This window comes from Macaca nemestrina, chromosome 11 (assembly GCF_043159975.1).
Source record: "Macaca nemestrina isolate mMacNem1 chromosome 11, mMacNem.hap1, whole genome shotgun sequence".
Classification (NCBI taxonomy): domain Eukaryota; kingdom Metazoa; phylum Chordata; class Mammalia; order Primates; family Cercopithecidae; genus Macaca; species Macaca nemestrina.
Window position 1 is genome coordinate 32,430,767 of NC_092135.1, and position 25,903 is coordinate 32,456,669.

A 25,903-nucleotide genomic window follows, 5' to 3' on the forward strand; every position below is an offset into this window, starting at 1 on the left:
TCTCTTTGTTATCATAGGATATTTCCTTTGACCCTATAGTCTTCAAAGGGATCCGAAATATCTGTTCTCAGATTCCACAGAAAGAAGGCTAGCAAAGAGATCCTCGAAATACACATGTAACTCTGTGAGATGAATTCACAGAACACTAAGCAGTTTCTCAGAAAGCTTCTTTCCAGATTTCATCTGAGGATATTTCCTTTTTCACCATAGCCCTCTATGGGCTTCCAAATATCACTTTGCCAATTCCACAAGAACTGTCTCAGCGAAAGGCTTCTAGAGGGGAAAGCTGTAACTCTGTGAGATGATTTCACGGAACACAAAGAAGCTTCTCAGAAAGCTTCTTTCTCTTTGTTATCGGAGAATATTTCCTTTGCCCCTATAGTCTTCAAAGGGATCCGAAATATCTGTTCTCAGATTTCACAGAAATAGGGCTAGCAAAGAGATCCTCGAAATACACATGTAACTCTGTGAGATGAATTCACAGAACACTAAGCAGTTTCTCAGAAAGCTTCTTTCCAGATTTCATCTGAGGTTATTTCCTTTTTCACCATAGCCCTCTAAGGGCTTCCAAATATAATTTTGCCAATTCCACAAGAACTGTCTTAGCGAAAGGCTTCTTGAGGGGAAAGCTGTAACTCTGTGAGATGATTTCACAGAACACAAAGAAGTTTCTCAGAAAGCTTCTTTCTCTTTGTTATCGGAGGATATTTCCTTTGGCCCTATAGTCTTCAAAGGGATCCGAAATATCTGTTCTCAGATTCCACAGAAAGAAGGCTAGCAAAGAGATCCTCGAAATACATATGTAATTCTGTGAGATGAATTCACAGAACACTAAGCAGTTTCTCAGAAAGCGTCTTTCCAGATTTCATCTGCGGATATTTCCTTTTTCACCATAGCCCTCTATGGGCTTCCAAATATCACTTTGCCAATTCCACAAGAACTGTCTTAGCGAAAGGCTTCTTGAGGGGAAAGCTGTAACTCTGTGAGATGATTTCACAGAACACAAAGAAGTTTCTCAGAAAGCTTCTTTCTCTTTGTTATCTGAGGATATTTCCTTTGGCCCTATAGTCTTCAAAGGGATCCGAAATATCTGTTCTCAGATTCCACAAAAATAGGGCTACCAAAGAGATCCTCGAAATACACATGTAACTCTGTGAGACGAATTAACAGAACACTAAGCAGTTTCTCAGAAAGCTTCTTTCCAGATTTCATCTGAGGATATTTCCTTTTTCACCATAGCCCTCTATGGGCTTCCAAATATCACTTTGCCAATTCCACAAGAACTGACGTAGCGAAAGGCTTCTTGAGGGGAAAGCTGTAACTCTGTGAGATGATTTCACAGAACACAAAGAAGTTTCTCAGAAAGCTTCTTTCTCTTTGTTATCGGAGGATATTTCCTTTGGCCCTATAGTCTTCAAAGGGAACCGAAATAACTGTTCTCAGATTTCAGAGAAAGAAGGCTATCAAAGAGATCCTCGAAATACACATGTAACTCAGTGAGATGAATTCACAGAACACTAAGCAGTTTCTCAGAAAGCTTCTTTCCAGATTTCATCTGAGGATATTTCCTTTTTCAACATAGCCCACTATGGGCTTCCAAATATCACTTTGCCAATTCCACAAGAACTGTCTTAGCGAAAGGCTTCTTGAAGGGAAAGCTGTAACTCTGTGAGATGATTTCACAGAACACAAAGAAGTTTCTCAGAAAGCTTCTTTCTCTTTGTTATCATAGGATATTTCCTTTGACCCTATAGTCTTCAAAGGGATCCGAAATATCTGTTCTCAGATTTCACAGAAATAGGGGTAGCAAAGAGATCCTCGAAATACACATGTAACTCTGTGAGATCAATTAACAGAACACTAAGCAGTTTCTCAGAAAGCTTCTTTCCAGATTTCATCTGAGGATATTTCCTTTTTCACCATAGCCCTCTATGGGCTTCCAAATATCACTTTGCCAATTCCACAAGAACTGTCTTAGCCAAAGGCTTCTTGAGGGGAAAGCTGTAACTCTGTGAGATGATTTCACAGAACACAAAGAAGTTTCTCAGAAAGCTTCTTTCTCTTTGTTATCGGAGGATATTTCCTTTGGCCCTATAGTCTTCAAAGGGATCCGAATTATCTGTTCTCATATTCCACAGAAAGAAGGCTAGCAAAGAGATCCTCGAAATACACATGTAACTCTGTGAGATGAATTCACAGAACACTAAGCAGTTTCTCAGAAAGCTTCTTTCCAGATTTCATCTGAGGATATTTCCTTTTTCAACATAGCCCTCTAAGGGCTTCCAAATATCACTTTGCCAATTCCACAAGAACTGTCTTAGCGAAAGGCTTCTTGAGGGGAAAGCTGTAACTCTTTGAGATGATTTCACAGAACACAAAGAAGTTTCTCAGAAAGCTTCTTTCTCTTTGTTATCGGAGGATATTTCCTTTGGCCCTATAGTCTTCAAAGGGATCCGAAATATCTGTTCTCAGATTCCACAGAAAGAAGGCTAGCAAAGAGATCCTCGAAATACACATGTAACTCTGTGAGATGAATTAACAGAACACTAAGCAGTTTCCAGAAATCTTCTTTCCATATTTCATCTGAGGATATTTCCTTTTTCACCAGAGCCCTCTATGGGCTTCCAAATATCACTTTGCCAATTCCACAAGAACTGTCTTAGCGAAAGGCTTCCTGAGGGGAATGCTGTAACTCTGTGAGATGATTTTACAGAACACAAAGAAGTTTCTCAGAAAGCTTCTTTCTCTTTGTTATCGGAGGATATTTCCTTTGGCCCTATAGTCTTCAAAGGGAAGCGAAATATCTGTTCTCAGATTCCACAGAAAGAAGGCTAGCAAAGAGATCCTCGAAATACACATGTAACTCTGTGAGATGAACTCAAAGAACACTAAGCAGTTTCTCAGAAAGCTTCTTTCCAGATTTCATCTGAGGATATTTCATTTTTCACCAGAGCCCTCTATGGGCTTCCAAATATCACTTTGCCAATTCCACAAGAACTGTCTTAGCGAAAGGCTTCTTGAGGGGAAAGCTGTAACTCTGTGAGATGATTTCACAGAACACAAAGAAGTTTCTCAGAAAGCTTCTTTCTCTTTGTTATCGGAGGATATTTCCTTTGGCCCTATAGTCTTCAAAGGGATCCGAAATATCTGTTCTCAGATTCCACAGAAATAGGGCTAGCAAAGAGATCCTCGAAATACACATGTAACTCTGTGAGATCAATTAACAGAACACTAAGCAGTTTCTCAGAAAGCTTCTTTCCAGATTTTATCTGAGGATATTTCCTTTTTCAACATAGCCCTCAATGGGCTTCCAAATATCATTTTGCCAATTCCACAAGAACTGCCTTAGCGAAAGGCTTCTTCAGGGGAAAGCTGTAGCTCTCTGAGATGATTTCACTTAACACAAAGAAGTTTCTCAGAAAGCTTCTTTCTCTTTGTTATCGGAGAATATTTCCTTTGCCCCTATAGTCTTCAAAGGGATCCGAAATATCTGTTCTCAGATTTCACAGAAATAGGGCTAGCAAAGAGATCCTCGAAATACACATGTAACTCTGTGAGATGAATTCACAGAACACTAAGCAGTTTCTCAGAAAGCTTCTTTCCAGATTTCATCTGAGGTTATTTCCTTTTTCACCATAGCCCTCTAAGGGCTTCCAAATATAATTTTGCCAATTCCACAAGAACTGTCTTAGCGAAAGGCTTCTTGAGGGGAAAGCTGTAACTCTGTGAGATGATTTCACAGAACACAAAGAAGTTTCTCAGAAAGCTTCTTTCTCTTTGTTATCGGAGGATATTTCCTTTGGCCCTATAGTCTTCAAAGGGATCCGAAATATCTGTTCTCAGATTCCACAGAAAGAAGGCTAGCAAAGAGATCCTCGAAATACACATGTAATTCTGTGAGATGAATTCACAGAACACTAAGCAGTTTCTCAGAAAGCGTCTTTCCAGATTTCATCTGCGGATATTTCCTTTTTCAACATAGCCCTCTCTGGGCTTCCAAATATCACTTTGCCAAATCCACAAGAACTGTCTTAGCGAAAGGCTTCTTGAGGTGAAAGCTGTAACTCTGTGAGATGATTTCGCAGAACACAAAGAAGGTTCTCAGAAAGGTTCTTTCTCTTTGTTATCGGAGGATATTTCCTTTGGCCCTATAGTCTTCAAAGGGATCCGAAATATCTGTTCTCAGATTCCACAAAAATAGGGCTACCAAAGAGATCCTCGAAATACACATGTAACTCTGTGAGACGAATTAACAGAACACTAAGCAGTTTCTCAGAAAGCTTCTTTCCAGATTTCATCTGAGGATATTTCCTTTTTCACCATAGCCCTCTATGGGCTTCCAAATATCACTTTGCCACTTCCACAAGAACTGTCTTAGGGAAAGGCTTCTTGAGGGGAAAGCTGTAACTCTGTGAGATGATTTCACAGAACACAAAGAAGTTTCTCAGAAAGCTTCTTTCTCTTTGTTATCGGAGGAAATTTCCTTTGGCCCTATAGTCTTCAAAGGGAACCGAAATAACTGTTCTCAGATTTCAGAGAAAGAAGGCTATCAAAGAGATCCTCGAAATACACACGTAACTCAGTGAGATGAATTCACAGAACACTAAGCAGTTTCTCAGAAAGCTTCTTTCCAGATTTCATCTGAGGATATTTCCTTTTTCAACATAGCCCACTATGGGCTTCCAAATATCACTTTGCCAATTCCAGAAGAACTGTCTTAGCGAAAGGCTTCTTGAAGGGAAAGCTGTAACTCTGTGAGATGATTTCACAGAACACAAAGAAGTTTCTCAGAAAGCTTCTTTCTCTTTGTTATCATAGGATATTTCCTTTGACCCTATAGTCTTCAAAGGGATCCGAAATATCTGTTCTCAGATTTCACAGAAATAGGGCTAGCAAAGAGATCCTCGAAATACACATGTAACTCTGTGAGATCAATTAACAGAACACTAAGCAGTTTCTCAGAAAGCTTCTTTCCAGATTTCATCTGAGGATATTTCCTTTTTCACCATAGCCCTCTATGGGCTTCCAAATATCACTTTGCCAATTCCACAAGAACTGTCTTAGCGAAAGGCTTCTTGAGGGGAAAGCTGTAACTCTGTGAGATGATTTCACAGAACACAAAGAAGTTTCTCAGAAAGCTTCTTTCTCTTTGTTATCGGAGGATATTTCCTTTGGCCCTATAGTCTTCAAAGGGATCCGAATTATCTGTTCTCATATTCCACAGAAAGAAGGCTAGCAAAGAGATCCTCGAAATACACATGTAACTCTGTGAGATGAATTCACAGAACACTAAGCAGTTTCTCAGAAAGCTTCTTTCCAGATTTCATCTGAGGATATTTCCTTTTTCAACATAGCCCTCTAAGGGCTTCCAAATATCACTTTGCCAATTCCACAAGAACTGTCTTAGCGAAAGGCTTCTTGAGGGGAAAGCTGTAACTCTTTGAGATGATTTCACAGAACACAAAGAAGTTTCTCAGAAAGCTTCTTTCTCTTTGTTATCGGAGGATATTTCCTTTGGCCCTATAGTCTTCAAAGGGATCCGAAATATCTGTTCTCAGATTCCACAGAAATAAGGCTAGCAAAGAGATCCTCGAAATACACATGTAACTCTGTGAGATGAATTAACAGAACACTAAGCAGTTTCCAGAAATCTTCTTTCCATATTTCATCTGAGGATATTTCCTTTTTCACCAGAGCCCTCTATGGGCTTCCAAATATCACTTTGCCAATTCCACAAGAACTGTCTTAGCGAAAGGCTTCCTGAGGGGAATGCTGTAACTCTGTGAGATGATTTTACAGAACACAAAGAATTTTCTCAGAAAGCTTCTTTCTCTTTGTTATCGGAGGATATTTCCTTTGGCCCTATAGTCTTCAAAGGGAACCGAAATATCTGTTATCAGATTCCACAGAAAGAAGGCTAGCAAAGAGATCCTCGAAATACACATGTAACTCTGTGTGATGAATTCACAGAACACTAAGCAGTTTCTCAGAAAGCTTCTTTCCAGATTTCATCTCAGGATATTTCATTTTTCACCAGAGCCCTCTATGGGCTTCCAAATATCACTTTGCCAATTCCACAAGAACTGTCTTAGCGAAAGGCTTCTTGAGGGGAAAGCTGTAACTCTGTGAGATGATTTCACAGAAGACAAAGAAGTTTCTCAGAAAGCTTCTTTCTCTTTGTTATCGGAGGATATTTCCTTTGGCCCTATAGTCTTCAAAGGGATCCGAAATATCTGTTCTCAGATTCCACAGAAAGAAGGCTATCAAAGAGATCCTCGAAATACACATGTAACACTGTGAGATGAATTCACAGAACACTAAGCAGTTTCTCAGAAAGCTTCTTTCCAGATTTCATCTGAGGTTATTTCCTTTTTCACCATAGCCCACTATGGGCTTCCAAATATCACTTTGCCAATTCCACAAGAACTGTCTTAGCGAAAGGCTTCTTTAAGGGAAAGCTGTAACTCTGTGAGATGATTTCACAGAACACAAAGAAGTTTCTCAGAAAGCTTCTTTCTCTTTGTTATCGTAGGATATTTCCTTTGACCCTATAGTCTTCAAAGGGATCCGAAATATCTGTTCTCAGATTCCACAGAAATAGGGCTAGCAAAGAGATCCTCGAAATACACATGTAACTCTGTGAGATCAATTAACAGAACACTAAGCAGTTTCTCAGAATGCTTCTTTCCAGATTTCATCTGAGGATATTTCCTTTTTCACCATAGCCCTCTATGGGCTTCCAAATATCACTTTGCCAATCCCAGAAGAACTGTCTTAGCCAAAGGCTTCTTGAGGGGAAAGCTGTAACTCTGTGAGATGATTTCACAGAACACAAAGAAGTTTCTCAGAAAGCTTCTTTCTCTTTGTTATCGGAGGATATTTTCTTTGGCCCTATAGTCTTCAAAGGGATCCGAATTATCTGTTCTCAGATTCCACAGAAAGAAGGCTAGCAAAGAGATCCTCGAAATACACATGTAACTCTGTGAGATGAATTCACAGAACACTAAGCAGTTTCTCAGAAAGCTTCTTTCCAGATTTCATCTGAGGATATTTCCTTTTTCAACATAGCCCTCTAAGGGCTTCCAAATATCACTTTGCCAATTCCACAAGAACTGTCTTAGCGAAAGGCTTCTTGAGGGGAAAGCTGTAACTCTGTGAGATGATTTCACAGACCACAAAGAAGTTTCTCAGAAAGCTTCTTTCTCTTTGTTATCGGAGGATATTTCCTTTGGCCCTATAGTCTTCAAAGGGATCCGAAATATCTGTTCTCAGATTCCACAGAAATAAGGCTAGCAAAGAGATCCTCGAAATACACATGTAACTCTGTGAGATGAATTAACAGAACACTAAGCAGTTTCCAGAAATCTTCTTTCCATATTTCATCTGAGGATATTTCCTTTTTCACCAGAGCCCTCTATGGGCTTCCAAATATCACTTTGCCAATTCCACAAGAACTGTCTTAGCGAAAGGCTTCCTGAGGGGAATGCTGTAACTCTGTGAGATGATTTTACAGAACACAAAGAATTTTCTCAGAAAGCTTCTTTCTCTTTGTTATCGGAGGATATTTCCTTTGGCCCTATAGTCTTCAAAGGGAACCGAAATATCTGTTATCAGATTCCACAGAAAGAAGGCTAGCAAAGAGATCCTCGAAATACACATGTAACTCTGTGTGATGAATTCACAGAACACTAAGCAGTTTCTCAGAAAGCTTCTTTCCAGATTTCATCTCAGGATATTTCATTTTTCACCAGAGCCCTCTATGGGCTTCCAAATATCACTTTGCCAATTCCACAAGAACTGTCTTAGCGAAAGGCTTCTTGAGGGGAAAGCTGTAACTCTGTGAAATGATTTAACAGAACACAAAGAAGTTTCTCAGAAAGCTTCTTTCTCTTTGTTATCGGAGGATATTTCCTTTGGCCCTATAGTCTTCAAAGGGATCCGAAATATCTGTTCTCAGATTCCACAGAAAGAAGGCTATCAAAGAGATCCTCGAAATACACATGTAACACTGTGAGATGAATTCACAGAACACTAAGCAGTTTCTCAGAAAGCTTCTTTCCCGATTTCATCTGAGTTTATTTCCTTTTTCACCATAGCCCTCTATGGGCTTCCAAATATCACTTTGCCAATTCCAGAAGAACTGTCTTAGCGAAAGGCTTCTTGAGGGGAAAGCTGTAACTCTGTGAGATGATTTCACAGAACACAAAGAAGTTTTTCAGAAAGCTTCTTTCTCTTTGTTATCGTAGGATATATCCTTTGACCCTATAGTCTTCAAAGGGATCCGAAATATCTGTTCTCAGATTTCACAGAAATAGGGCTAGCAAAGAGATCCTCGAAATACACATGTAACTCTGTGAGATCAATTACCAGAACACTAAGCAGTTTCTCAGAAAGCTTCTTTCCAGATTTCATCTGAGGATATTTCCTTTTTCACCATAGCCCTCTATGGGCTTCCAAATATCACTTTCCCAATTCCACAAAAACTGTCTTAGCCAAAGGCTTCTTGAGGGGAAAGCTGTAACTCTGTGAGATGATTTCACAGAACACAAAGAAGTTTCTCAGAAAGCTTCTTTCTCTTTGATATCGGAGGATATTTCCTTTGGCCCTATAGTCTTCAAAGGGATCCGAAATATCTGTTCTCAGATTCCACAGAAATAAGGCTAGCAAAGAGATCCTCGAAATACACATGTAACTCTGTGAGATGAATTAACAGAACACTAAGCAGTTTCCAGAAATCTTCTTTCCATATTTCATCTGAGGATATTTCCTTTTTCACCAGAGCCCTCTATGGGCTTCCAAATATCACTTTGCCAATTCCACAAGAACTGTCTTAGCGAAAGGCTTCCTGAGGGGAAAGCTGTAACTCTGTGAGATGATTTTACAGAACACAAAGAAGTTTCTCAGAAAGCTTCTTTCTCTTTGTTATCGGAGGATATTTCCTTTGGCCCTATAGTCTTCAAAGGGAACCGAAATATCTGTTCTCAGATTCCACAGAAAGAAGGCTAGCAAAGAGATCCTCGAAATACACATGTAACTCTGTGAGATGAATTAACAGAACACTAAGCAGTTTCTCAGAAAGCTTCTTTCCAGATTTTATCTGAGGATATTTCCTTTTTCACCATAGCCCTCCATGGTCTTCCAAATATCATTTTGCCAATTCCACAAGAACTGTCTTAGCGAAAGGCTTCTTCAGGGGAAAGCTGTAGCTCTGTGAGATGATTTCACAGAACACAAAGAAGTTTCTCAGAAAGCTTCTTTCTCATTTTTATCGGAGGATATTTCCTTTGGCCCTGTAGTCTTCAAAGGGAACCGAAATATCTGTTCTCAGATTCCACAGAAAGAAGGATAGCAAAGAGATACTCGAAATACACATGTAACTCTGTGAGATGAATGCACAGAACACTAAGCAGTTTCTCAGAAAGCTTCTTTCCAGATTTTATCTGAGGATATTTCCTTTTTCACCATAGCCCTCCATGGCCTTCCAAATATCATTTTGCCAATTCATCAAGAACTGTCTTAGCGAAAGGCTTCTTCAGGGGAAAGCTGTAGCTCTGTGAGATTATTTCACAGAACACAAAGAAGCTTCTCAGAAAGCTTCTTTCTCTTTGTTATCGGAGGATATTTCTTTTGGCCCTATAGTCTTCAAAGGGATCCGAAATATCTGTTCTCAGATTGCACAGAAATAGGGCTAGCAAAGAGATCCTCGAAATACACATGTAACTATGTGAGATGAATTCACAGAACACTAAGCAGTTTCTCAGAAACCTTCTTTCCAGATTTAATCTGAGGATGTTTCCTTTTTCACCAGAGCCCTCTATGGGCTTCCAAATATCACTTTGCCAATTCCACAAGAACTGTCTTAGCGAAAGGCTTCTTGAGGGGAAAGCTGTAACTCTGTGAGATGATTTCACAGAACACAAAGAAGTTTCTCAGAAAGCTGTTTCTCTATGTTATCGGAGGATATTTCCTTTGGCCCTATAGTCTTCAAAGGGATCCGAATTATCTGTTCTCATATTCCACTGAAAGAAGGCTAGCAAAGAGATCCTCGAAATACACATGTAACTCTGTGAGATCAATTAACAGAACACTAAGCAGTTTCTCAGAAAGCTTCTTTCCAGATTTTATCTGAGGATATTTCCTTTTTCACCATAGCCCTCCATGGGCTTCCAAATATCATTTTGCCAATTCCACAAGAACTGTCTTAGCGAAAGGCTTCTTCAGGGGAAAGCTGTAGCTCTGTGAGATGATTTCACAGAACACAAAGAAGTTTCTCAGAAAGCTTCTTTCTCTTTGTTATCGTAGGATATATCCTTTGACCCTATAGTCTTCAAAGGGATCCGAAATATCTGTTCTCAGATTTCACAGAAATAGGGCTAGCAAAGAGATCCTCGAAATACACATGTAACTCTGTGAGATCAATTAACAGAACACTAAGCAGTTTCTCAGAAAGCTTCTTTCCAGATTTCATCTGAGGATATTTCCTTTTTCACCATAGCCCTCTATGGGCTTCCAAATATCACTTTGCCAATTCCACAAAAACTGTCTTAGCCAAAGGCTTCTTGAGGGGAAAGCTGTAACTCTGTGAGATGATTTCACAGAACACAAAGAAGTTTCTCAGAAAGCTTCTTTCTCTTTGATATCGGAGGATATTTCCTTTGGCCCTATAGTCTTCAAAGGGATCCGAAATATCTGTTCTCAGATTCCACAGAAATAAGGCTAGCAAAGAGATCCTCGAAATACACATGTAACTCTGTGAGATGAATTAACAGAACACTAAGCAGTTTCCAGAAATCTTCTTTCCATATTTCATCTGAGGATATTTCCTTTTTCACCAGAGCCCTCTATGGGCTTCCAAATATCACTTTGCCAATTCCACAAGAACTGTCTTAGCGAAAGGCTTCCTGAGGGGAAAGCTGTAACTCTGTGAGATGATTTTACAGAACACAAAGAAGTTTCTCAGAAAGCTTCTTTCTCTTTGTTATCGGAGGATATTTCCTTTGGCCCTATAGTCTTCAAAGGGAACCGAAATATCTGTTCTCAGATTCCACAGAAAGAAGGCTAGCAAAGAGATCCTCGAAATACACATGTAACTCTGTGAGATGAATTAACAGAACACTAAGCAGTTTCTCAGAAAGCTTCTTTCCAGATTTTATCTGAGGATGTTTCCTTTTTCACCATAGCCCTCCATGGTCTTCCAAATATCATTTTGCCAATTCCACAAGAACTGTCTTAGCGAAAGGCTTCTTCAGGGGAAAGCTGTAGCTCTGTGAGATGATTTCACAGAACACAAAGAAGTTTCTCAGAAAGCTTCTTTCTCATTTTTATCGGAGGATATTTCCTTTGGCCCTGTAGTCTTCAAAGGGAACCGAAATATCTGTTCTCAGATTCCACAGAAAGAAGGATAGCAAAGAGATACTCGAAATACACATGTAACTCTGTGAGATGAATGCACAGAACACTAAGCAGTTTCTCAGAAAGCTTCTTTCCAGATTTTATCTGAGGATATTTCCTTTTTCACCATAGCCCTCCATGGCCTTCCAAATATCATTTTGCCAATTCATCAAGAACTGTCTTAGCGAAAGGCTTCTTCAGGGGAAAGCTGTAGCTCTGTGAGATTATTTCACAGAACACAAAGAAGCTTCTCAGAAAGCTTCTTTCTCTTTGTTATCGGAGGATATTTCTTTTGGCCCTATAGTCTTCAAAGGGATCCGAAATATCTGTTCTCAGATTGCATAGAAATAGGGCTAGCAAAGAGATCCTCGAAATACACATGTAACTATGTGAGATGAATTCACAGAACACTAAGCAGTTTCTCAGAAACCTTCTTTCCAGATTTAATCTGAGGATGTTTCCTTTTTCACCAGAGCCCTCTATGGGCTTCCAAATATCACTTTGCCAATTCCACAAGAACTGTCTTAGCGAAAGGCTTCTTGAGGGGAAAGCTGTAACTCTGTGAGATGATTTCACAGAACACAAAGAAGTTTCTCAGAAAGCTTCTTTCTCTTTGTTATTCGAGGATATTTCCTTTGGCCCTATAGCCTTCAAAGGGATCCAAAATATCTGTCTCATTTTCCACAGAAATAGTGCTAGCAAGAGATCCTCGAAATACACATGTAACTCTGTGAGATGAATTAACAGAACACTAAGCAGTTTCGCAGAAAGCTTCTTTCCAGATTTCATCTGACGATATTTCCTTTTTCACCATAGTCCTCTATGGGCTTTCAAATATCACTTTGCCAATTCCACAAGAACTATCTTAGCGAAAGGCTTATTGAGGGGAAAGCTGTAACTCTGTGAGATGATTTCACAGAACACAAAGAAGTTTCTCAGAAAGCTTCTTTCTCTTTGTTATCGGAGGATATTTCCTTTGGCCCTATAGTCTTCAAAGGGATCCGAAATATCTGTTCTCAGATTTCACAGAAATAGGGCTAGCAAAGAGATCCTCGAAATACACATGTAACTCTGTGAGATGAATTCACAGAACACTAAGCAGTTTCTCAGAAAGCTTCTTTCCAGATTTCATCTGAGGATATATCCTTTTTCACCAGAGCCCTCTATGGCCTTCCAAATATCATTTTGACAATTCAAAAAGAACTGTCTTAGCGAAAGGCTTCTTCAGGGGAAAGCTGTGGCTCTGTGAGATTATTTCACAGAACACAAAGAAGTTTCTCAGAAAGCTTCTTTCTCTTTGTTATCGGAGGATATTTCCTTTGGCAATATAGTCTTCAAAGGGAACCGAAATATCTGTTCTCAGATTCCACAGAAAGAAGGCTAGCAAAGAGATCCTCGAAATACACATGTAACTCTGTGAGATGAATTCACAGAACACTAAGCAGTTTCTCAGAAAGCTTCTTTCCAGATTTCATCTGATGATATTTACTTTTTCACCATAGCCCTCTATGGGCTTCCAAATATCACTTTGCCAATTCCACAAGAACTGTCTTAGCGAAAGGCTTCTTGAGGGGAAAGCTGTAACTCTGTGAGATGATTTCACAGAACACAAAGAAGTTTCTCAGAAAGCTTCTTTCTCTTTGTTATCGGAGGATATTTCCTTTGGCCCTATAGTCTTCAAAGGGATCCGAAATATCTGTTCTCAGATTCCACAGAAAGAAGGCTAGCAAAGAGATCCTCGAAATACACATGTAACTCTGTGAGATGAATTCACAGAACACTAAGCAGTTTCTCAGAAAGCTTCTTTCCAGATTTCATCTGAGGATATTTCCTTTTTCACCATAGCCCTCTATGGGCTTCCAAATATCACTTTGCCAATTCCACAAGAACTGTCTCAGCGAAAGGCTTCTGGAGGGGAAAGCTTTAACTCTGTGAGATGATTTCACGGAACACAAAGAAGCTTCTCAGAAAGCTTCTTTCTCTTTGTTATCGGAGAATATTTCCTTTGCACCTATAGTCTTCAAAGGGATCCGAAATATCTGTTCTCAGATTTCACAGAAATAGGGCTAGCAAAGAGATCCTCGAAATACACATGTAACTCTGTGAGATGAATTCACAGAACACTAAGCAGTTTCTCAGAAAGCTTCTTTCCAGATTTCATCTGAGGTTATTTCCTTTTTCACCATAGCCCTCTAAGGGCTTCCAAATATAATTTTGCCAATTCCACAAGAACTGTCTTAGCGAAAGGCTTCTTGAGGGGAAAGCTGTAACTCTGTGAGATGATTTCACAGAACACAAAGAAGTTTCTCAGAAAGCTTCTTTCTCTTTGTTATCGGAGGATATTTCCTTTGGCCCTGTAGTCTTCAAAGGGATCCGAAATATCTGTTCTCAGATTCCACAGAAAGAAGGCTAGCAAAGAGATCCTCGAAATACACATGTAATTCTGTGAGATGAATTCACAGAACACTAAGCAGTTTCTCAGAAAGCGTCTTTCCAGATTTCATCTGCGGATATTTCCTTTTTCACCATAGCCCTCTATGGGCTTCCAAATATCACTTTGCCAATTCCACAAGAACTGTCTTAGCGAAAGGCTTCTTGAGGGGAAAGCTGTAACTCTGTGAGATGATTTCACAGAACACAAAGAAGTTTCTCAGAAAGCTTCTTTCTCTTTGTTATCTGAGGATATTTCCTTTGGCCCTATAGTCTTCAAAGGGATCCGAAATATCTGTTCTCAGATTCCACAAAAATAGGGCTACCAAAGAGATCCTCGAAATACACATGTAACTCTGTGAGACGAATTAACAGAACACTAAGCAGTTTCTCAGAAAGCTTCTTTCCAGATTTCATCTGAGGATATTTCCTTTTTCACCATAGCCCTCTATGGGCTTCCAAATATCACTTTGCCAATTCCACAAGAACTGACGTAGCGAAAGGCTTCTTGAGGGGAAAGCTGTAACTCTGTGAGATGATTTCACAGAACACAAAGAAGTTTCTCAGAAAGCTTCTTTCTCTTTGTTATCGGAGGATATTTCCTTTGGCCCTATAGTCTTCAAAGGGAACCGAAATAACTGTTCTCAGATTTCAGAGAAAGAAGGCTATCAAAGAGATCCTCGAAATACACATGTAACTCAGTGAGATGAATTCACAGAACACTAAGCAGTTTCTCAGAAAGCTTCTTTCCAGATTTCATCTGAGGATATTTCCTTTTTCAACATAGCCCACTATGGGCTTCCAAATATCACTTTGCCAATTCCAGAAGAACTGTCTTAGCGAAAGGCTTCTTGAAGGGAAAGCTGTAACTCTGTGAGATGATTTCACAGAACACAAAGAAGTTTCTCAGAAAGCTTCTTTCTCTTTGTTATCATAGGATATTTCCTTTGACCCTATAGTCTTCAAAGGGATCCGAAATATCTGTTCTCAGATTTCACAGAAATAGGGGTAGCAAAGAGATCCTCGAAATACACATGTAACTCTGTGAGATCAATTAACAGAACACTAAGCAGTTTCTCAGAAAGCTTCTTTCCAGATTTCATCTGAGGATATTTCCTTTTTCACCATAGCCCTCTATGGGCTTCCAAATATCACTTTGCCAATTCCACAAGAACTGTCTTAGCCAAAGGCTTCTTGAGGGGAAAGCTGTAACTCTGTGAGATGATTTCACAGAACACAAAGAAGTTTCTCAGAAAGCTTCTTTCTCTTTGTTATCGGAGGATATTTCCTTTGGCCCTATAGTCTTCAAAGGATCCGAATTATCTGTTCTCATATTCCACAGAAAGAAGGCTAGCAAAGAGATCCTCGAAATACACATGTAACTCTGTGAGATGAATTCACAGAACACTAAGCAGTTTCTCAGAAAGCTTCTTTCCAGATTTCATCTGAGGATATTTCCTTTTTCAACATAGCCCTCTAAGGGCTTCCAAATATCACTTTGCCAATTCCACAAGAACTGTCTTAGCGAAAGGCTTCTTGAGGGGAAAGCTGTAACTCTTTGAGATGATTTCACAGAACACAAAGAAGTTTCTCAGAAAGCTTCTTTCTCTTTGTTATCGGAGGATATTTCCTTTGGCCCTATAGTCTTCAAAGGGATCCGAAATATCTGTTCTCAGATTCCACAGAAAGAAGGCTAGCAAAGAGATCCTCGAAACACATGTAACTCTGTGAGATGAATTGACAGAACACTAAGCAGTTTCCAGAAATCTTCTTTCCATATTTCATCTGAGGATATTTCCTTTTTCACCAGAGCCCTCTATGGGCTTCCAAATATCACTTTGCCAATTCCACAAGAACTGTCTTAGCGAAAGGCTTCCTGAGGGGAATGCTGTAACTCTGTGAGATGATTTTACAGAACACAAAGAAGTTTCTCAGAAAGCTTCTTTCTCTTTGTTATCGGAGGATATTTCCTTTGGCCCTATAGTCTTCAAAGGGAAGCGAAATATCTGTTCTCAGATTCCACAGAAAGAAGGCTAGCAAAGAGATCCTCGAAATACACATGTAACTCTGTGAGATGAACTCAAAGAACACTAAGCAGTTTCTCAGAAAGCTTCTTTCCAGATTTCATCTGAGGATATTTCATTTTTCACCACAGCCCTCTATGGGCTTCCAAATATCACTTTGCCAATTCCACAAGAACTGTCTTAGCGAAAGGCTTCTTTAGGGGAAAGCTGTAACTCTGTGAGATGATTTCACAGAACACAAAGAAGTTTCTCAGAAAGCTTCTTTCTCTTTGTTATCGGAGGATATTTCCTTTGGCCCTATAGTCTTCAAAGGGATCCGAAATATCTGTTCTCAGATTCCACAGAAATAGGGCTAGCAAAGAGATCCTCGAAATACACATGTAACTCTGTGAGATCAATTAACAGAACACTAAGCAGTTTCTCAGAAAGCTTCTTTCCAGATTTTATCTGAGGATATTTCCTTTTTCAACATAGCCCTCAATGGGCTTCCAAATATCATTTTGCCAATTCCACAAGAACAGCCTTAGCGAAAGGCTTCTTCAGGGGAAAGCTGTAGCTCTCTGAGATGATTTCACTTAACACAAAGAAGTTTCTCAGAAAGCTTCTTTCTCTTTGTTATCGGAGAATATTTCCTTTGCCCCTATAGTCTTCAAAGGGATCCGAAATATCTGTTCTCAGATTTCACAGAAATAGGGCTAGCAAAGAGATCCTCGAAATACACATGTAACTCTGTGAGATGAATTCACAGAACACTAAGCAGTTTCTCAGAAAGCTTCTTTCCAGATTTCATCTGAGGTTATTTCCTTTTTCACCATAGCCCTCTAAGGGCTTCCAAATATAATTTTGCCAATTCCACAAGAACTGTCTTAGCGAAAGGCTTCTTGAGGGGAAAGCTGTAACTCTGTGAGATGATTTCACAGAACACAAAGAAGTTTCTCAGAAAGCTTCTTTCTCTTTGTTATCGGAGGATATTTCCTTTGGCCCTATAGTCTTCAAAGGGATCCGAAATATCTGTTCTCAGATTCCACAGAAAGAAGGCTAGCAAAGAGATCCTCGAAATACACATGTAATTCTGTGAGATGAATTCACAGAACACTAAGCAGTTTCTCAGAAAGCGTCTTTCCAGATTTCATCTGCGGATATTTCCTTTTTCACCATAGCCCTCTATGGGCTTCCAAATATCACTTTGCCAATTCCACAAGAACTGTCTTAGCGAAAGGCTTCTTGAGGGGAAAGCTGTAACTCTGTGAGATGATTTCACAGAACACAAAGAAGTTTCTCAGAAAGCTTCTTTCTCTTTGTTATCGGAGGATATTTCCTTTGGCCCTATAGTCTTCAAAGGGATCCGAAATATCTGTTCTCAGATTCCACAAAAATAGGGCTACCAAAGAGATCCTCGAAATACACATGTAACTCTGTGAGACGAATTAACAGAACACTAAGCAGTTTCTCAGAAAGCTTCTTTCCAGATTTCATCTGAGGATATTTCCTTTTTCACCATAGCCCTCTATGGGCTTCCAAATATCACTTTGCCAATTCCACAAGAACTGTCTTAGGGAAAGGCTTCTTGAGGGGAAAGCTGTAACTCTGTGAGATGATTTCACAGAACACAAAGAAGTTTCTCAGAAAGCTTCTTTCTCTTTGTTATCGGAGGATATTTCCTTTGGCCCTATAGTCTTCAAAGGGAACCGAAATAACTGTTCTCAGATTTCAGAGAAAGAAGGCTATCAAAGAGATCCTCGAAATACACACGTAACTCAGTGAGATGAATTCACAGAACACTAAGCAGTTTCTCAGAAAGCTTCTTTCCAGATTTCATCTGAGGATATTTCCTTTTTCACCATAGCCCTCTCTGGGCTTTCAAATATCACTTTGCCAATTCCACAAGAACTGTCTTAGCGAAAGGCTTCTTGAGGGGAAAGCTGTAACTCTGTGAGATGATTTCACAGAACACAAAGAAGCTTCTCAGAAAGCTTCTTTCTCTTTGTTATCGGAGGATATTTCCTTTGGCCCTATAGTCTTCAAAGGGATCCGAATTATCTGTTCTCATATTCCACAGAAAGAAGGCTAGCAAAGAGATCCTCGAAATACACATGTAACTCTGTGAGATGAATTCACAGAACACTAAGCAGTTTCTCAGAAAGCTTCTTTCCAGATTTCATCTGAGGATATTTCCTTTTTCAACATAGCCCTCTAAGGGCTTCCAAATATCACTTTGCCAACTCCACAAGAACTGTCTTAGCGAAAGGCTTCTTGAGGGGAAAGCTGTAACTCTTTGAGATGATTTCACAGAACACAAAGAAGTTTCTCAGAAAGCTTCTTTCTCTTTGTTATCGGAGGATATTTCCTTTGGCCCTATAGTCTTCAAAGGGATCCGAAATATCTGTTCTCAGATTCCACAGAAATAAGGCTAGCAAAGAGATCCTCGAAATACACATGTAACTCTGTGAGATGAATTAACAGAACACTAAGCAGTTTCCAGAAATCTTCTTTCCATATTTCATCTGAGGATATTTCCTTTTTCACCAGAGCCCTCTATGGGCTTCCAAATATCACTTTGCCAATTCCACAAGAACTGTCTTAGCGAAAGGCTTCCTGAGGGGAATGCTGTAACTCTGTGAGATGATTTTACAGAACACAAAGAAGTTTCTCAGAAAGCTTCTTTCTCTTTGTTATCGGAGGATATTTCCTTTGGCCCTATAGTCTTCAAAGGGAAGCGAAATATCTGTTCTCAGATTCCACAGAAAGAAGGCTAGCAAAGAGATCCTCGAAATACACATGTAACTCTGTGAGATGAATTCACAGAACACTAAGCAGTTTCTCAGAAAGCTTCTTTCCAGATTTCATCTGAGGATATTTCATTTTTCACCAGAGCCCTCTATGGGCTTCCAAATATCACTTTGCCAATTCCACAAGAACTGTCTTAGCGAAAGGCTTCTTGAGGGGAAAGCTGTAACTCTGTGAGATGATTTCACAGAACACAAAGAAGTTTCTCAGAAAGCTTCTTTCTCTTTGTTATCGGAGGATATTTCCTTTGGCCCTATAGTCTTCAAAGGGATCCGAAATATCTGTTCTCAGATTCCACAGAAAGAAGGCTATCAAAGAGATCCTCGAAATACACATGTAACACTGTGAGATGAATTCACAGAACACTAAGCAGTTTCTCAGAAAGCTTCTTTCCAGATTTCATCTGAGGTTATTTCCTTTTTCACCATAGCCCTCTATGGGCTTCCAAATATCACTTTGCCAATTCCACAAGAACTGTCTTAGCGAAAGTCTTCTTGAGGGGAAAGCTGTAACTCTGTGAGATGATTTCACAGAACACAAAGAAGTTTCTCAGAAAGCTTCTTTCTCTTTGTTATCGGAGGATATTTCCTTTGACCCTATAGTCTTCAAAGGGATCCGAAATATCTGTTCTCAGATTTCACAGAAATAGGGCTAGCAAAGAGATCCTCGAAATACACATGTAACTCTGTGAGATGAATTAACAGAACACTAAGCAGTTTCTCAGAAAGCTTCTTTCCAGATTTCATCTGAGGATATTTCCTTTTTCACCATAGCCCTCTATGGGCTTCCAAATATCACTTTGCCAATTCCAAAAGAACTGTCTTAGCGAAAGGCTTCTTGAGGGGAAAGCTGTAACTCTGTGAGATGATTTCACAGAACACAAAGAAGTTTCTCAGAAAGCTTCTTTCTCTTTGTTATCGGAGGATATTTCCTTTGGCCCTATAGTCTTCAAAGGGATCCGAAATATCTCTTCTCAGATTCCACAGAAAGAAGGCTAGCAAAGAGATCCTCGAAATACACATGTAACTCTGTGAGATGAATTCACAGAACACTAAGCAGTTTCTCAGAAAGCTTCTTTCCAGATTTCATCTGAGGATATTTCCTTTTTCACCATAGCCCTCTATGGGCTTCCAAATATCACTTTGCCAATTCCACAAGAACTGTCTTAGCGAAAGGCTTCTGAGGGGAAAGCTGTAACTCTGTGAGATGATTTCACAGAACACAAAGAAGCTTCTCAGAAAGCTTCTTTCTCTTTGTTATCAGAAGATATTTCCTTAGGCCCTATAGTCTTCAAAGGGATCCGAAATATCTGTTCTCAGATTGCACAGAAATAGGGCTAGCAAAGAGATCCTCGAAATACACATGTAACTCTGTGAGATGAATTCACAGAACACTAAGCAGTTTCTCAGAAACCTTCTTTCCAGATTTCATCTGAGGATATTTCCTTTTTCACCATAGCCCTCTATGGGCTTCCAAATATCACTTTGCCAATTCCACAAGAACTGTCTTAGCGAAAGGCTTCTTGAGGGGAAAGCTGTAACTCTGTGAGATGATTTCACAGAACACAAAGAAGTTTCTCAGAAAGCTGTTTCTCTATGTTATCGGATGCTATTTCCTTTGGCCCTATAGTCTTCAAAGGGATCCGAAATATCTGTTCTCAGATTCCACAGAAATAGGGCTAGCAAAGAGATCCTCGAAATACACATGTAACTCTGTGAGATCAATTAACAGAACACTAAGCAGTTTCTCAGAAAGCTTCTTTCCAGATTTTATCTGAGGATATTTCCTTTTTCAACATAGCCCTCAATGGGCTTCCAAATATCATTTTGCCAATTCCACAAGAACTGTCTTAGCGAAAGGCTTCTTCAGGGGAAAGCTGTAGCTCTCTGAGATGATTTCATTTAAAAAAAAGAGTTTCTCAGAAAGCTTCTTTCTCTTTGTTATCGGAGAATATTTCCTTTGCCCCTATAGTCTTCAAACGGATCCGAAATATCTGTTCTCAGATTTCACAGAAATAGGGCTAGCAAAGAGATCCTCGAAATACACATGTAACTCTGTGAGATGAATTAACGGAACACTAAGCAGTTTCTCAGAAAGCTTCTTTCCAGATTTCATCTGAGGATATTTCCTTTTTCACCATAGCCCTCTATGGGCTTCCAAATATCACTTTGCCAATTCCACAAGAACTGTCGTAGCGAAAGGCTTCTTGAGGGGAAAGCTGTAACTCTGTGAGATGATTTCACAGAACACAAAGAAGTTTCTCAGAAAGCTTCTTTCTCTTTGTTATCTGAGGATATTTCCTTTGGCCCTACAGTCTTCAAAGGGATCCGAAATATCTGTTCTCAGATTCCACAAAAATAGGGCTACCAAAGAGATCCTCGAAATACACATGTAACTCTGTGAGACGAATTAACAGAACACTAAGCAGTTTCTCAGAAAGCTTCTTTCCAGATTTCATCTGAGGATATTTCCTTTTTCACCATAGCCCTCTATGGGCTTCCAAATATCACTTTGCCAATTCCACAAGAACTGTCGTAGCGAAAGGCTTCTTGAGGGGAAAGCTGTAACTCTGTGAGATGATTTCACAGAACACAAAGAAGTTTCTCAGAAAGCTTCTTTCTCTTTTTTATCGGAGGATATTTCCTTTGGCCCTATAGTGTTCAAAGGGAACCGAAATAACTGTTCTCAGATTTCAGAGAAAGAAGGCTAGCAAAGAGATCCTCGAAATACACATGTAACTCTTTGAGATGAATTCACAGAACACTAAGCAGTTTCTCAGAAAGCTTCTTTCCAGATTTCATCTGAGGATATTTCCTTTTTCAACATAGCGCTCTATGGGCTTCCAAATATCACTTTTCCAATTCCACAAGAACTGTCTTAGCGAAAGGCTTCTTGAGGGGAAAGCTGTAACTCTGTGAGATGATTTCACAGAACACAAAGAAGTTTCTCAGAAAGCTTCTTTCTCTTTGTTATCGGAGGATATTTCCTTTGGCCCTATTGTCTTCAAAGGGATCCGAAATATCTGTTCTCAGATTCCACAGAAAGAAGGCTAACAAAGAGATCCTCGAAATACACATGTAACTCTGTGAGATGAATTCACAGAACACTAAGCAGTTTCTCAGAAAGCTTCTTTCCAGATTTCATCTGAGGTTATTTCCTTTTTCACCATAGCCCTCTATGGGCTTCCAAATATCACTATGCCAAATCCAGAAGAACTGTCTTAGCGAAAGGCTTCTTGAGGGGAAAGCTGTAAATCTGTGAGATGATTTCACAGAACACAAAGAAGTTTCTCACAAAGCTTCTTTCTCTTTGTTATCGGAGGATATTTCTTTGCCCCTATAGTCTTCAAAGGGATCCGAAATATCTGTTCTCAGATTTCACAGAAATAGGGCTAGCAAAGACATCCTCGAAATACACATGTAATTCTGTGAGATAAATTCACAGAACACTAAGCAGTTTCTCAGAAAGCTTCTTTCCAGATTTCATCTGAGGATATTTCCTTTTTCACCAGAGCCCTCTATGGGCTTCCAAATATCACTTTGCCAATTCCACAAGAACTGTCTTAGCGAAAGGCTTCTTGAGGGGAAAGCTGTAACTCTGTGAGATGATTTCACAGAACACAAAGAAGTTTCTCAGAAAGCTTCTTTCTCTTTGTTATCGGAGGATATTTCCTTTGGCCCTATTGTCTTCAAAGGGATCCGAAATATCTGTTCTCAGATTCCACAGAAAGAAGGCTAGCAAAGAGATCCTCGAAATACACATGTAACTCTGTGAGATGAATTAACAGAACACTAAGCAGTTTCTCAGAAAGCTTCTTTCCAGATTTCATCTGAGGATATTTCCTTTTTCACCATAGCCCTCTATGGGCTTCCAAATATAACTTTGCCAATTCCACAAGAACTGTCTTAGCGAAAGGCTTCTTGAGGGGAAAGCTGTAACTCTGTGAGATGATTTCACAGAACACAAAGAAGTTTCTCAGAAAGCTTCTTTCTCTTTGTTATCGGAGGATATTTCCTTTGGCCCTATAGTCTTTAAAGGGAACCGAAATAACTGTTCTCAGATTTCAGAGAGAGAAGGCTAGCAAAGAGATCCTCGAAATACACATGTAACTCTGTGAGATGAATTCACAGAACACTAAGCAGTTTCTCAGAAAGCTTCTTTCCAGATTCATCTGAGGATATTTCCTTTTTCAACATAGCGCTCTATGGGCTTCCAAATATCACTTTGCCAATTCCTCAAGAACTGTCTTAGCGAAAGGCTTCTTGAGGGCAAAGCTGTAACTCTGTGAGATGATTTCATAGAACACAAAGAAGTTTCTCAGAAAGCTTCTTTCTCTTTGTTATCGGAGGATATTTCCGTTGGCCCTATAGTCTTCAAAGGGATCTGAAATATCTGTTCTCAGATTCCACAGAAATAGGGCTACTAAAGAGATCCTCGAAATACACATGTAACTCTGTGAGATGAATTAACAGAACACTAAGCAGTTTCCAGAAATCTTCTTTCCATATTTCATCTGAGAATATTTCCTTTTTCACCAGAGCCCTCTATGGGCTTCCAAATATCACTTTGCGAATTCCACAAGAACTGTCTTAGCGAAAGGCTTCCTGAGGGGAAATCTGTAACTCTGTGAGATGATTTCACAGAACACAAAGAAGTTTCTCAGAAAGCTTCTTTCTCTTTGTTATCGGAGGATATTTCCTTTGGCCCTATAGTCTTCAAAGGGAACCGAAATATCTGTTCTCAGATTCCACAGAAAGAAGGCTAGCAAAGATATCCTCGAAATACACATGTAACTCTGGGAGATGAATTCACAGAACACTAAGCAGTTTCTCAGAAAGCTTCTTTCCAGATTTCATCCGAGGATATTTCCTTTTTCACCAGAGCCCTCTAGGGGTTCCAAATATCACTTTGCCAATTCCACAAGAACTGTCTTAGCGAAAGGCTTTTTGAGGGGAAAGCTGTAACTCTGTGAGATGATTTCACAGAACACAAAGAAGTTTCTCAGAAAGCTTCTTTCTCTTTGTTATCGGAGGATATTTCCTTTGGCCCTATTGTCTTCAAAGGGATCCGAAATATCTGTTCTCAGATTCCACAGAAAGAAGGCTATCAAAGAGATCCTCGAAATACACATGTAACTCTGTGAGATGAATTCACAGAACACTAAGCAGTTTCTCAGAAAGCTTCTTTCCAGATTTCATCTGAGGTTATTTCCTTTTTCACCATAGCCCTCAATGGGCTTCAAAATATCACTATGCCAAATCCAGAAGAACTGTCTTAGCGAAAGGCTTCTTGAGGGGAAAGCTGTAAATCTGTGAGATGATTTCACAGAACACAAAGAAGTTTCTCACAAAGCTTCTTTCTCTTTGTTATCGGAGGATATTTCTTTGCCCCTATAGTCTTCAAAGGGATCCGAAATATCTGTTCTCAGATTTCACAGAAATAGGGCTAGCAAAGACATCCTCGAAATACACATGTAATTCTGTGAGATAAATTCACAGAACACTAAGCAGTTTCTCAGAAAGCTTCTTTCCAGATTTCATCTGAGGATATTTCCTTTTTCACCATAGCCCTCTAGGGGCTTCCAAATATCACTTTGCCAATTCCACAAGAACTGTCTTAGCGAACGTCTTCTTGAGGGGAAAGCTGTAACTCTGTGAGATGATTTCACAGAACACAAAGAAGTTTCTCCGAAAGCTTCTTTCTCTTTGTTATTCGAGTTATTTCCTTTGGCCCTATAGCCTTCAAAGGGATCCAAAATATCTGTTCTCAGATTCCACAGAAATAGTGCTAGCAAAGAGATCCTCGAAATACACATGTAACTCTGTGAGATGAATTAACAGAACACTAAGCAGTTTCGCAGAAAGCTTCTTTCCAGATTTCATCTGAGGATATTTCCTTTTTCACCATAGCCCTCTATGGGCTTCCAAATATCACTTTGCCAATTCCACAAGAACTGTCTTAGCGAAAGGCTTCTTGAGGGCAAAGCTGTAACTCTGTGAGATGATTTCACAGAACACAAAGAAGTTTCTCAGAAAGCTTCTTTCTCTTTGTTATCGGAGGATATTTCATTTGGCCCTACAGTCTTCAAAGGGATCCGAAATATCTGTTCTCAGATTCCACAGAAAGAAGGCTAGCAAAGAGATCCTCGAAATACACATGTAACTCTGTGAGATGAATTCACAGAACACTAAGCAGTTTCTCAGAAAGCTTCTTTCCAGATTTTATCTAAGGATATTTCCTTTTTCACCATAGCCCTCTATGGGCTTCCAAATATCATTTTGCCAATTCCACAAGAACTGTCTTCGCGAAAGGCTTCTTCAGGGGAAAGCTGTAACTCTGTGAGATGATTTCACAAAACACAAAGAAGTTTCTTAGAAAGTTTCTTTCTCTTTGTTATCGGAGGATATTTCCTTTGGCCCTATGGTCTTCAAAGGGAACCGAAATATCTGTTCTCAGATTCCAGAGAAAGAAGGCTAGCAAAGAGATCCTCGAAATACACATGTAACTCTGTGAGATGAATTCACAGAACACTAAGCAGTTTCTCAGAAAGCTTCTTTCCAGATTTCATCTGAGGATATTTCCTTTTTCACCAGAGCCCTCTATGGGCTTCCAAATATCACTTTGCCAATTCCACAAGAACTGTCTTAGCGAAAGGCTTCTTGAGGGGAAAGCTGTAACTCTGTGAGATGATTTCACAGAACACAAAGAAGTTTCTCAGAAAGCTTCTTTCTCTTTGTTATCGGAGGATATTTCCTTTGGCCCTACAGTCTTCAAAGGGATCCGAAATATCTGTTCTCAGATTTCACAGAAATAGGGCTAGCAAAGAGATCCTCGAAATACACACGTAACTCTGTGAGATGAATTAAGAGAACACTAAGCAGTTTCTCAGAAAGCTTCTTTCCAGTTTTCATCTGACGATATTTCCTTTTTCACCATAGCCCTCTATGTGCTTCCAAATATCACTTTGCCAATTCCACAAGAACTGTCTTAGCGAAAGGCTTCTTGAGGGGAAAGCTGTAACTCTGTGAGATGAATTCACAGAACACAAAGAAGTTTCTCAGAAAGCTTCTTTCTCTTTGTTATTGGAGGATATTTCCTTTGGCCCTATAGTCTTCAAAGGGATCCGAAATATCTGTTCTCAGATTCCACAGAAAGAAGGCTAGCAAAGAGATCCTCGAAATACACATGTAACTCTGTGAGATGAATTCACAGAACACTAAGCAGTTTCTCAGAAAGCTTCTTTCCAGATTTCATCTGAGGATAATTCCTTT